This window comes from Triticum aestivum, chromosome 7A, assembly GCF_018294505.1.
Source record: "Triticum aestivum cultivar Chinese Spring chromosome 7A, IWGSC CS RefSeq v2.1, whole genome shotgun sequence".
Lineage (NCBI taxonomy): Eukaryota > Viridiplantae > Streptophyta > Magnoliopsida > Poales > Poaceae > Triticum > Triticum aestivum.
The window spans coordinates 673,054,346-673,065,943 of record NC_057812.1 but is presented as its reverse complement, the minus strand read 5'-3'; positions in this window follow the sequence as shown (position 1 = coordinate 673,065,943).

Sequence of the window (11,598 nt, the reverse complement as noted above, 5' to 3'; positions counted from 1 at the left end):
CCGACCCACCTGCCAGCGTCTCTCTCCCTTTACCTCCCCGGCCCACCCACGTGCTCCCCTCCCACACCCATCCCCTCTCTCTCTCTCGAGGTTGGGCTGCAACTCCTCTCTCTTCTCTTCTCCTTCTCTCCCCCACCAACTCCCACGCTCGACGCCTCGCCTGGCACGCCGCCGCCCTCACCTCGCCGCACACAGGTCCGGGGCAGCACACAAATAAGGGGGACGGTAGGATGAAGGGCTCCTCCTGCGCCACCACCGAAAGCACGGCCATGACATGCACCTCCTGCAGTTGGGCTGGACGCGCCGGTGCGACCAGGAGATGGCGCCCACGCTGCTCGCGCCCTGCTCTTCCTGCTCGCCGATGTCGTTCCTCCATACATCTGGTGGGCGTCCGGTGCGGCGCAGACACAGGCGAGCTCGCGGTGCGCGGGCGCGGCGCAAGCACTGGCCTGCCCGAACGGGTCGGCCGGCGGGGACGACGCCGACGCCCTAGATGATGTCGGCCTCGTCGGCCGGCGGGAACGAGCTCTAGGTCCGGGTCGGCCGCGTGCTGCAGGGGGTGCGTCGGCGAACACCATTCCTGCTCCGGCGGTATAGGGACCGAGCTCGAAGAGGTCACCGACGAGGCTTGAGTAGCCCAGGACGCCCTACAGCCAGAGGAGCAGCGGCGTGTCGGCCGGCGTCGCCTCCTTCCCGCTCGGCTCGAGGGACCGGGCACGGGGCAAGGGAGCGGGGCACGGGGCAAGGGAGCGGGGCACGGGGCGGCTCAACGTCGACCTCCGGCTGCTGGACTCATCGCCTCCTTCCCCGTCGACGCTTGCGCTCCTCCATTGGGCACGGGCCGAGGAGGTCGTCGACGCCGCCGTGGGCAAGATACTCGACGAAATGCCGCTGGCTCCATGGGAGCCCCACACTGCTCGTGGGGCGCAATGAGTGGAAATTTTGGCCCTCCAGGCCAAAATTTTCACCGGCAGCCCCCAAGCGGCGAAAAAATGCCTCCTGAGAGGGCAAACGAGTGGAGATGCTCTTCGTTATTAGTTGTTGTTGAAAGGAAATATGCCCTAGAGGCAATAATAAAGTTATTATTTATTTCCTTATAATCATGATAAATGTTTATTATTCATGCTAGAAGTGTATTTACCGGAAACATAATACATGTGTGAATACATAGACAAACAAAGTGTCACTAGTATGCCTCTACTTGACTAGCTCGTTAATCAAAGATGGTTATGTTTCCTAACCATGAACAATGAGTTGTTATTTGATTAACGAGGTCACATCATTAGCAGAATGATCTGATTGACATGACCCATTCCATTAGCTTAGCACCCGATCGTTTAGTATGTTGCTATTGCTTTCTTCATGACTTATACATGTTCCTATGACTATGAGATTATGCAACTCCCGTTTACCGGAGGAACACTTTGGGTACTACCAAACGTCACAACGTAACTGGGTGATTATAAAGGAGTACTACAGGTGTCTCCAATGGTCGATGTTGGGTTGGCGTATTTCGAGATTAGGATTTGTCACTCCGATTGTTGGAGAGGTATCTCTGGGCCCTCTCAGTAATACACATCACATAAGCCTTGCAAGCATTACAACTAATATGTTAGTTGTGAGATGATGTATTACGGAACGAGTAAAGAGACTTGCCGGTAACGAGATTGAACTAGGTATTGGATACCGACGATCGAATCTCGGGCAAGTAACATACCGATGACAAAGGGAACAACGTATGTTGTTATGCGGTCTGACCGATAAAGATCTTCGTAGAATATGTAGGAGCCAATATGGGCATCCAGGTCCCGCTATTGGTTATTGACCGGAGACGTGTCTCGGTCATGTCTACATTGTTCTCGAACCCGTAGGGTCCGCACGCTTAAGGTTACGATGACAGTTATATTATGAGTTTATGCATTTTGATGTACCGAATGTTGTTCGGAGTCCCGGATGTGATCACGGACATGACGAGGAGTCTCGAAATGGTCGAGACGTAAAGATTGATATATTGGAAGCCTATATTTGGATATCGGAAGTGTTCCGGGTGAAATCGGGATTTTACCGGAATACCGGGAGGGTTACTGGAACCCCCCGGGAGCTATTTGGGCCATAGTGGGCCTTAGTGGAAAAGAGAAGGGGCTGCCCTAGTTGGGCTGCGCGCCCCCCTTCCCCTAGTACTATTAGGACTAGGAGAGGTGGCCGGCCCCCTCCTCCTCTTTTCCCCTCCGAGGAATCCTAGTTGGACTAGGATTGGAGGGGGAATCCTACTCCCAGAGGGAGTAGGACTCTCCTGCGCCTCCCCCCCTTGGCCAGCCAGCCTCCCCTCCTCTCCTCCTTTATATACGGAGGCAGGGGCACCTCTAAACACACAAGTTGACACAAGTTGATCCACGTGATCGATTCCTTAGCCGTGTGCGGTGCCCCCTGCCACCATATTCCTCGATAATACTGTAGCGGAGTTTAGGCGAAGCCCTGCTGCTGTAGTTCATCAAGATCGTCACCACGCCGTCGTGCTGACGAAACTCTTCCCCGACACTTTGCTGGATCGGAGTCCGGGGATCGTCATCGAGCTGAACGTGTGCTCGAACTCGGAGGTGCCGTAGTTTCGGTGCTTGATCGGTTGGATCGTGAAGACGTACGACTACTTCCTCTACGTCGTGTCATCGCTTCCGCAGTCGGTCTGCGTTGGGTACGTAGACAACACTCTCCTCTCGTTGCTATGCATCACATGATCCTGTGTGCGCGTAGGAAAATTTTTGAAATTACTACGAAACCTAACAAGAACATCCTAAAATACCTGAAAAGGACTAAGGATATGTTTCTCGTATATGGAGGTGACAAAGAGCTCACCGTAAAAGGTTACGTTGATGCAAGCTTTGACACTGATCCGGACGATTCTAAATCGCAAACCGGATACGTGTTTACATTAAACGGTGGAGCTGTCAGTTGGTGCAGTTCTAAACAAAGCGTTGTAGCGGGATCTACATGTGAAGCGGAATACATAGCTGCTTCGGAAGCAGCAAATGAAGGAGTCTGGATGAAGGAGTTCATATCCGATCTAGGTGTCATACCTAGTGCATCGGGTCCAATGAAAATCTTTTGTGACAATACTGGTGCAATTGCCTTGGCAAAGGAATCCAGATTTCACAAAAGGACCAAACACATCAAGAGACGCTTCAACTCCATCCGGGATCTAGTCCAGGTGGGAGACATAGAGATTTGCAAGATACATACGGATCTGAATGTTGCAGATCCGTTGACTAAGCCTCTTCCACGAGCAAAACATGATCAGCACCAAAGCTCCATGGGTGTAAGATTCATTACAGTGTAATCTAGATTATTGACTCTAGTGCAAGTGGGAGACTGAAGGAAATATGCCCTAGAGGCAATAATAAAGTTATTATTTATTTCCTTATAATCATGATAAATGTTTATTATTCATGCTAGAATTGTATTTACCGGAAACATAATACATGTGTGAATACATAGACAAACAGAGTGTCACTAGTATGCCTCTACTTGACTAGCTCGTTAATCAAAGATGGTTAAGTTTCCTAACCATGAACAATGAGTTGTTATTTAATTAACGAGGTCACATCATTAGTAGAATGATCTGATTGACATGACCCATTCCATTAGCTTAGCACCCGATCGTTTAGTATGTTGCTATTGCTTTCTTCATGACTTATACATGTTCCTATGACTATGAGATTATGCAACTCCCGTTTACCGGAGGAACACTTTGGGTACTACCAAACGTCACAACGTAACTGGGTGATTATAAAGGAGTACTACAGGTGTCTCCAATGGTCGATGTTGGGTTGGCGTATTTCGAGATTAGGATTTGTCACTCCGATTGTCGGAGAGGTATCTCTGGGCCCTCTCGGTAATACACATCACATAAGCCTTGCAAGCATTACAACTAATATGTTAGTTGTGAGATGATGTATTACGGAACGAGTAAAGAGACTTGCCGGTAACGAGATTGAACTAGGTATTGGATAGCGACGATCGAATCTCGGGCAAGTAACATACCGATGACAAAGGGAACAACGTATGTTGTTATGCGGTCTGACCGATAAAGATCTTCGTAGAATATGTAGGAGGCAATATGGGCATCCAGGTCCCGCTATTGGTTATTGACCAGAGACGTGTCTCGGTCATGTCTACATTGTTCTCGAACCCGTAGGGTCCGCACGCTTAAGGTTACGATGACAGTTATATTATGAGTTTATGCATTTTGATGTACCGAAGGTTGTTCGGAGTCCCGGATGTGATCACGGACATGACGAGGAGTCTCGAAATGGTCGAGACGTAAAGATTGATATATTGGAAGCCTATATTTGGATATCGGAAGTGTTCCGGGTGAAATCGGGATTTTACCGGAATACCGGGAGGGTTACCGGAACCCTCCGGGAGCTATTTGGGCCATAGTGGGCCTTAGTGGAAAAGAGAAGGGGCTGCCCTAGATGGGCTGCGCCCCCCCCCCTTCCCCTAGTCCTATTAGGACTAGGAGAGGTGGCCGGCCCCGTCCTCCTCTTTTCCCCTCCGAGGAATCCTAGTTGGACTAGGATTGGAGGGGGAATCCTACTCCCAGTGGGAGTAGGACTCTCCTGCGCCTCCCCCCCTTGGCCGGCCAGCCTCCCCTCCTCTCCTCCTTTATATACGGAGGCAGGGGCACCTCTAAACACACAAGTTGACACAAGTTGATCCACGTGATCTATTCCTTAGCCGTGTGCGGTGCCCCCTGCCACCATATTCCTCGATAATACTGTAGCGGAGTTTAGGCGAAGCCCTGCTGCTGTAGTTCATCAAGATCGTCACCACGCCGTCGTGCTGACGAAACTCTTCCCCGACACTTTGCTGGATCGGAGTCCGGGGATCGTCACCGAGCTGAACGTGTGCTCGAACTCGGAGGTGCCGTAGTTTCGGTACTTGATCGGTTGGATCGAGAAAATGTACGACTACTTCCTCTACGTCGTGTCATCGCTTCCCCAGTCGGTCTGCGTTGGGTACGTAGACAATACTCTCCCCTCGTTGCTATGCATCACATGATCCTGTGTGTGCGTAGGAAAATTTTTAAAATTACTACGAAACCCAACAGTGGCATCCGAGCCTAGGTTATTTATGTTGATGTTATATACACGAGTAGAACACAAGTGAGTTGTGGACGATACAAGTCATACTGCCTACCAGCATGTCATACTTTGGTTCGGCGGTATTGTTGGACGAGACGACCCGGACCAACCTTACGCGTACGCTTACGCGAGACCGGTTCCCTCGACGTGCTTTGCACAGAGATGGCTTGCGGGCGACTGTCTCTCCAACTTTAGTTGAACCAAGTATGGCTACGCCCGGTCCTTGCGAAGGTTAAAACGGAGTCTATTTGACAAACTATCGTTGTGGTTTTGATGCGTAGGTGAGATTGGTTCTTACTTAAGCCCGTAGCAGCCACGTAAAACATGCAACAACAAAGTAGAGGACGTCTAACTTGTTTTTGCAGGGCATGTTGTGATGTGATATGGTCAAAGCATGATGCTGAATTTTATTGTATGAGATGATCATGTTTTGTAACCGAGTTATCGGCAACTGGCAGGAGCCATATGGTTGTCACTTTATTGTATGCAATGCAATCGCGACGTAATGCTTTACTTTATTACTAAACGGTAGTGATAGTCGTGGAAGCATAAGATTGGCGAGACGACAACGATGCTACGATGGAGATCAAGGTGTCGCGCCGGTGACGATGGTGATCATGACGGTGCTTCGGAGATGGAGATCACAAGCACAAGATGATGATTACCATATCATATCACTTATATTGATTGCATGTGATGTTTATCTTTTTATGCATCTTATCTTGCTTTGATTGACGGTAGCATTATAAGATGATCTCTCACTAAATTATCAAGAAGTGTTCTCCCTGAGTATGCACCGTTGCCAAAGTTCGTCGTGCCCAGACACCACGTGATGATCGGGTGTGATAAGCTCTACGTCCATCTACAACGGGTGCAAGCCAGTTTTGCACACGCAGAATACTTAGGTTAAACTTGACGAGCCTAGCATATGCAGATATGGCCTCAGAACACGGAGACCGAAAGGTCGAGCGTGAATCATATAGTAGATATGATCAACATAACGATGTTCACCATTGAAAACTACTCCATCTCACGTGATGATCGGTTATGGTTTAGTTGATTTGGATCACGTGATCACTTAGATGACTAGAGAGATGTCTATCTAAGTGGGAGTTCTTAAGTAATATGATTAATTGAACTTAAATTTATCATGAACTTAGTCCTGGTAGTATTTTGCAAATTATGTTGTAGATCAATAGCTCGCGTTGTTGCTTTCATATGTTTATTTTGATATGTTCCTAGAGAAAAATTGTGTTGAAAAATGTTAGTAGCAATGATGCGGATTGGATCCGTGATCTGAGGTTTATCCTCATTGCTGCGCAGAAGAATTATGTCCTTGATGCACCGCTAGGTGACAAACCTATTGCAGGAGCAGATGCAGATGTTATGAACGTTTGGCTAGCTCAATATGATGACTACTTGATAGTTTAGTGCACCATGCTTAACGGCTTAGAATCGGGACTTCAAAAAACGTTTTGAACGTTATGGATCATATGAGATGTTCCAGGAATTGAAATTAATATTTCAAGCAAATACCCGAGTTGAGAGATATGAAGTCTCCAACAAGTTCTATAGCTAAAAGATGGAGGAGAATCGCTCAACTAGTGAGCATGTGCTCAGATTGTCTGGGTACTTCAATCGCTTGAATCAAGTGGGAGTTAATCTTCTAGATAAGATAGTGATTGACAGAATTCTCTAGTCACCATCACTAAGTTACTAGAACATCGTGATGAACTATAGTATGCAAGGGATGATAAAAATGATTCCTGAGTTTTTTCATGATGATGAAATCGATGAAGGTAGAAATCAAGAAAGAACATCAAGTGTTGATGGTTAACAAGACCACTAGTTTCAAGAAAAGGGCAAAGGGATAGAAGGGAACTTCAAGAAGAACAGCAAGAAAGTTGCTGCTCAAGTGAAGAAGCCGAAGTCTGGACCTAAGCCTGAGACTAAGTGCTTCTACTGCAAAAGGAATGGTCACTGGAAGCGGAAATGCCCTAAATATTTGGTGGATAAGAAGGATGGCAAAGTGAACAAGGGTATATTTGATATACAGGTTATTGATGTGTGCTTTACTAGTGTTTATAGTTGCCCCTGAGTATTTTATACTTGTTCGGTTGCTAAGATTAGTAACTCGAAACGGGAGTTACAGAATAAACAAAGACTAGTTGAAGGGGAAGTGACGATGAGTGTTGGAAGTAGTTCCAAGATTGATATGATCATCATCGCACACTCCCTATACTTTCGGGATTAGTGTTAAACCTAAATAAATGGTATTTGGCGTTTGCGTTGAGCATGAATATGATTTGATCATGTTTATTGCAATACGGTTATTCATTTAAAATCAGAGAATAATTGTTGTTCTATTTAAATGAATAAAACCTTCAATGGTCATACAACCAACGAAAATAGTTTGTTGGCTCTCGATCGTAGTGATGCACATATTCATAATATTGATGCCAAAAGATGCAAAGTTAATAATGATAGTGCAACTTATTTGTGGCACTGCCATTTTGGTCATATCGGTGTAAAGCGCATGAAGAAACTCCATAAAGATGGATTTTCGAAATTACTTGGTTATGAATCATTTGATGCTTGCGAACCGTGCCTTTTGTGCAAGATGACTAAAACTCCATTCTCCGGAACAATGGAACAAGCTACTGACTTATTGGAAATAATACATACCGATGTATGCGATCCAATGAGTGTTGATGCTCGTGGCAAGTATCGTTATTTTCTGACCTTCACAAGATGATTTGAGCAGATATGGGTATATCTACTTGATGAAACATAAGTCTGAAATAGTTGAAAGGTTCAAAGAATTTCAGAATGAAGTGGAAAAATCATCGTAACAAGAAAAATAAAGTTTCTACGATCTGATCGCGGAGACAAATATTTGAGTTACGAGTTTGGTCTTCAATTAAAACAATGTGGAATAGTTTCACAGCTCACGCCACCTGGAACACCACAACGTTATGGTGTGTCCGAACGTTGTAACCACACTTTATTTGATATGGTGCGATCTATGATGTCTCTTACTAATTTACCAATATTGTTTTGGGGTTATGCATTGGAGACAGCTGCATTCACGTTTAATAGGGCACCATCTAAATCCGTTGAGACGACACCGTATGAACTATGGTTTAGCAGTAAACCTAAGCTGTTGTTTCTTAAAATTTGGGGCTGCGATGCTTATGTGAAAAAGTTTCATCCTGATAAGCTCGAACCCAAATCGGAGAAGTGCGTCTTCATAGAATACCCAAAGGAAATTGTTGGGTACACCTTCTATCACAGATCTGAAGGCAAGACATTCGTTGCTAAAATGGATCCTTTCCAGAGAAGGAGTTTCTCTCGAAAGAAGTGAGAGGGAGGAAAGTAGAACTTGATGAGGTAATTGTACCTTCTCCCTTATTGGAAAGTAGTTCATTACAGAAATCAGTTCCAGTGATTCCTACACCAATTAGTGAGGAAGTTAATGATGATGATCATCAAACTTCAGATCAAGTTGCTACCAAACCTTGTAGGTCTTCCAGAGTAAGATCCGCACCAGAGTGGTACGGTAATCATGTTCTGGAAGTCATGTTACTAGACCATGATGAACCTACGAACTATGAGGAAGCGATGATGAGCCCAGATTCCACGAAATGGCTTGAGGCCATGAAATCTGAGATATGATCCATGTATGAGAACAAAGTGTAGACTTTGATTGACTTGCCCGATGATCGGTGAGTCATTAAGAATAAATGGATCTTCAAGAGGAAGACGGACGTTGATAGTAGTGTTACTATCTACAAAGCTAGACTTGTCGAAAAAGGTTTTTGACAAAGTTCAAGGTGTTGAATACAATGAGATTTTCTCACTCGTATCGATGCTTAAAAGTCTGTCCGAATCATGTTAACAATTGCCACATTTTATGAAATTTGGCAAATGGATGTCAAAACTACATTCCTTAAATTTATTAAAGAAGAGTTGTATATGATACAACCAGAAGGTTTTGTCAATCCTAAAGGTGCTAACAAAATGTGCAAGCTCCAGCGATCCATCTATGGACTGGTGCAAGCATCTCAGAGTTGGAATATACGCTTTGATAAGTTGATCAAAGCATATAGTATTATACAGACTTGCGGTGAAGCCTGTATTTACAAGAAAGTGAGTGGGAGCACTACAGCATTTCTGATAAGTATATGTGAATGACATATTGCTGATCGGAAATAATGTAGAATTATTCTGCAAAGCATGAAAGGATACTTGAATAAGAGTTTTTCGAAGAAAGACCTCAGTAAAGCTACATACATATTGAGCATCAAGATCTATTGAGATAGATCAAGACGCTTGATAAGATTTTCAATGAGTACATACCTTGACAAGATTTTGAAGTAGTTCAAAATGGAACAGTCAAAGAAAGAGTTCTTGCCTGTGTTGCAAAGGTATGAAATTGAGTAAGACTCAAATCCCGACCACAACAGAAAATAGAAAGAGAATGAAAAGTCATTCCCTATGCCTCAGTCATAGGTTCTATAAAGTATGCTATGCTATGTTCCAAACCTATTGTATACCTTGCTCTGAATTTGGCAAAGGAGTACAATAGTGATCTAGGAGTAGATCACTGGACATTGGTCAAGAATATCCTTAGTAAGGACTAAGGAGATGTTTCTCGATTATGGAGGTGATAAAAGAGTTTGTTGTAAAAGTTACATCAGTGCAAACTTTTACACTGATCCAGATGACTCTAAGTCTCAACCTGGATACATATTGAAAGTGGGAACAATTAGCTAGAGTAGCTCCGTGCAGAGCATTGTGGACATAAAATATTTGCAAAATACATACGGCTCTGAATGTGACAGACCCGTTGACTAAAGCTTCTCTCACGAGCAAAACATGATCACACCTTAGTACTCTTTGGGTGTTAATCACATAGCGATGTGAACTAGATTATTGACTCTAGTAAACCCTTTGGATGTTAATCACATGATGATGTGAACTATGGGTGTTAATCATATACAGATATGAATATTGGTGTTAAATCACATGGCGATGTGAACTAGATTATTGACTCTAGTGCAAGTGGGAGACTGAAAGGAAATATGCCCTAGAGGCAATAATAAATTTATTATTTATTTCCTTATAATCATGATAAATGTTTATTATTCATGCTAGAAGTGTATTTACCGGAAACATAATACATGTGTGAATACATAGACAAACAAAGTGTCACTAGTATGCCTCTACTTGACTAGCTCGTTAATCAAAGATGGTTATGTTTCCTAACCATGAACAATGAGTTGTTATTTGATTAACGAGGTCACATCATTAGCAGAATGATCTGATTGACATGACCCATTCCATTAGCTTAGCACCCGATCGTTTAGTATGTTGCTATTGCTTTCTTCATGACTTATACATGTTCCTATGACTATGAGATTATGCAACTCCCGTTTACCGGAGGAACACTTTGGGTACTACCAAACGTCACAACGTAACTGGGTGATTATAAAGGAGTACTACAGGTGTCTCCAATGGTCGATGTTGGGTTGGCGTATTTCGAGATTAGGATTTGTCACTCCGATTGTTGGAGAGGTATCTCTGGGCCCTCTCAGTAATACACATCACATAAGCCTTGCAAGCATTACAACTAATATGTTAGTTGTGAGATGATGTATTACGGAACGAGTAAAGAGACTTGCCGGTAACGAGATTGAACTAGGTATTGGATACCGACGATCGAATCTCGGGCAAGTAACATACCGATGACAAAGGGAACAACGTATGTTGTTATGCGGTCTGACCGATAAAGATCTTCGTAGAATATGTAGGAGCCAATATGGGCATCCAGGTCCCGCTATTGGTTATTGACCGGAGACGTGTCTCGGTCATGTCTACATTGTTCTCGAACCCGTAGGGTCCGCACGCTTAAGGTTACGATGACAGTTATATTATGAGTTTATGCATTTTGATGTACCGAAGGTTGTTCGGAGTCCCGGATGTGATCACGGACATGACGAGGAGTCTCGAAATGGTCGAGACGTAAAGATTGATATATTGGAAGCCTATATTTGGATATCGAAAGTGTTCCGGGTGAAATCGGGATTTTACCGGAATACCGAGAGGGTTACCGGAACCCCCCGGGAGCTATTTGGGCCATAGTGGGCCTTAGTGGAAAAGAGAAGGGGCTGCCCTAGATGGGCTGCGCGCCACCCCCTAGTCCTATTAGGACTAGGAGAGGTGGCCGGCCCCCTCCTCCTCTTTTCCCCTCCGAGGAATCCTAGTTGGACTAGGATTGGAGGGGGAATCCTACTCCCAGAGGGAGTAGGACTCTCCTGCGCCTCCCCCCCTTGGCCGGCCAGCCTCCCCTCCTCTCCTCCTTTATATACGGAGGCAGGGGCACCTCTAAACACACAAGTTGACACAAGTTGATCCACGTGATCGATTCCTTAGCCGTGTGCGGTGCCCCCTGCCA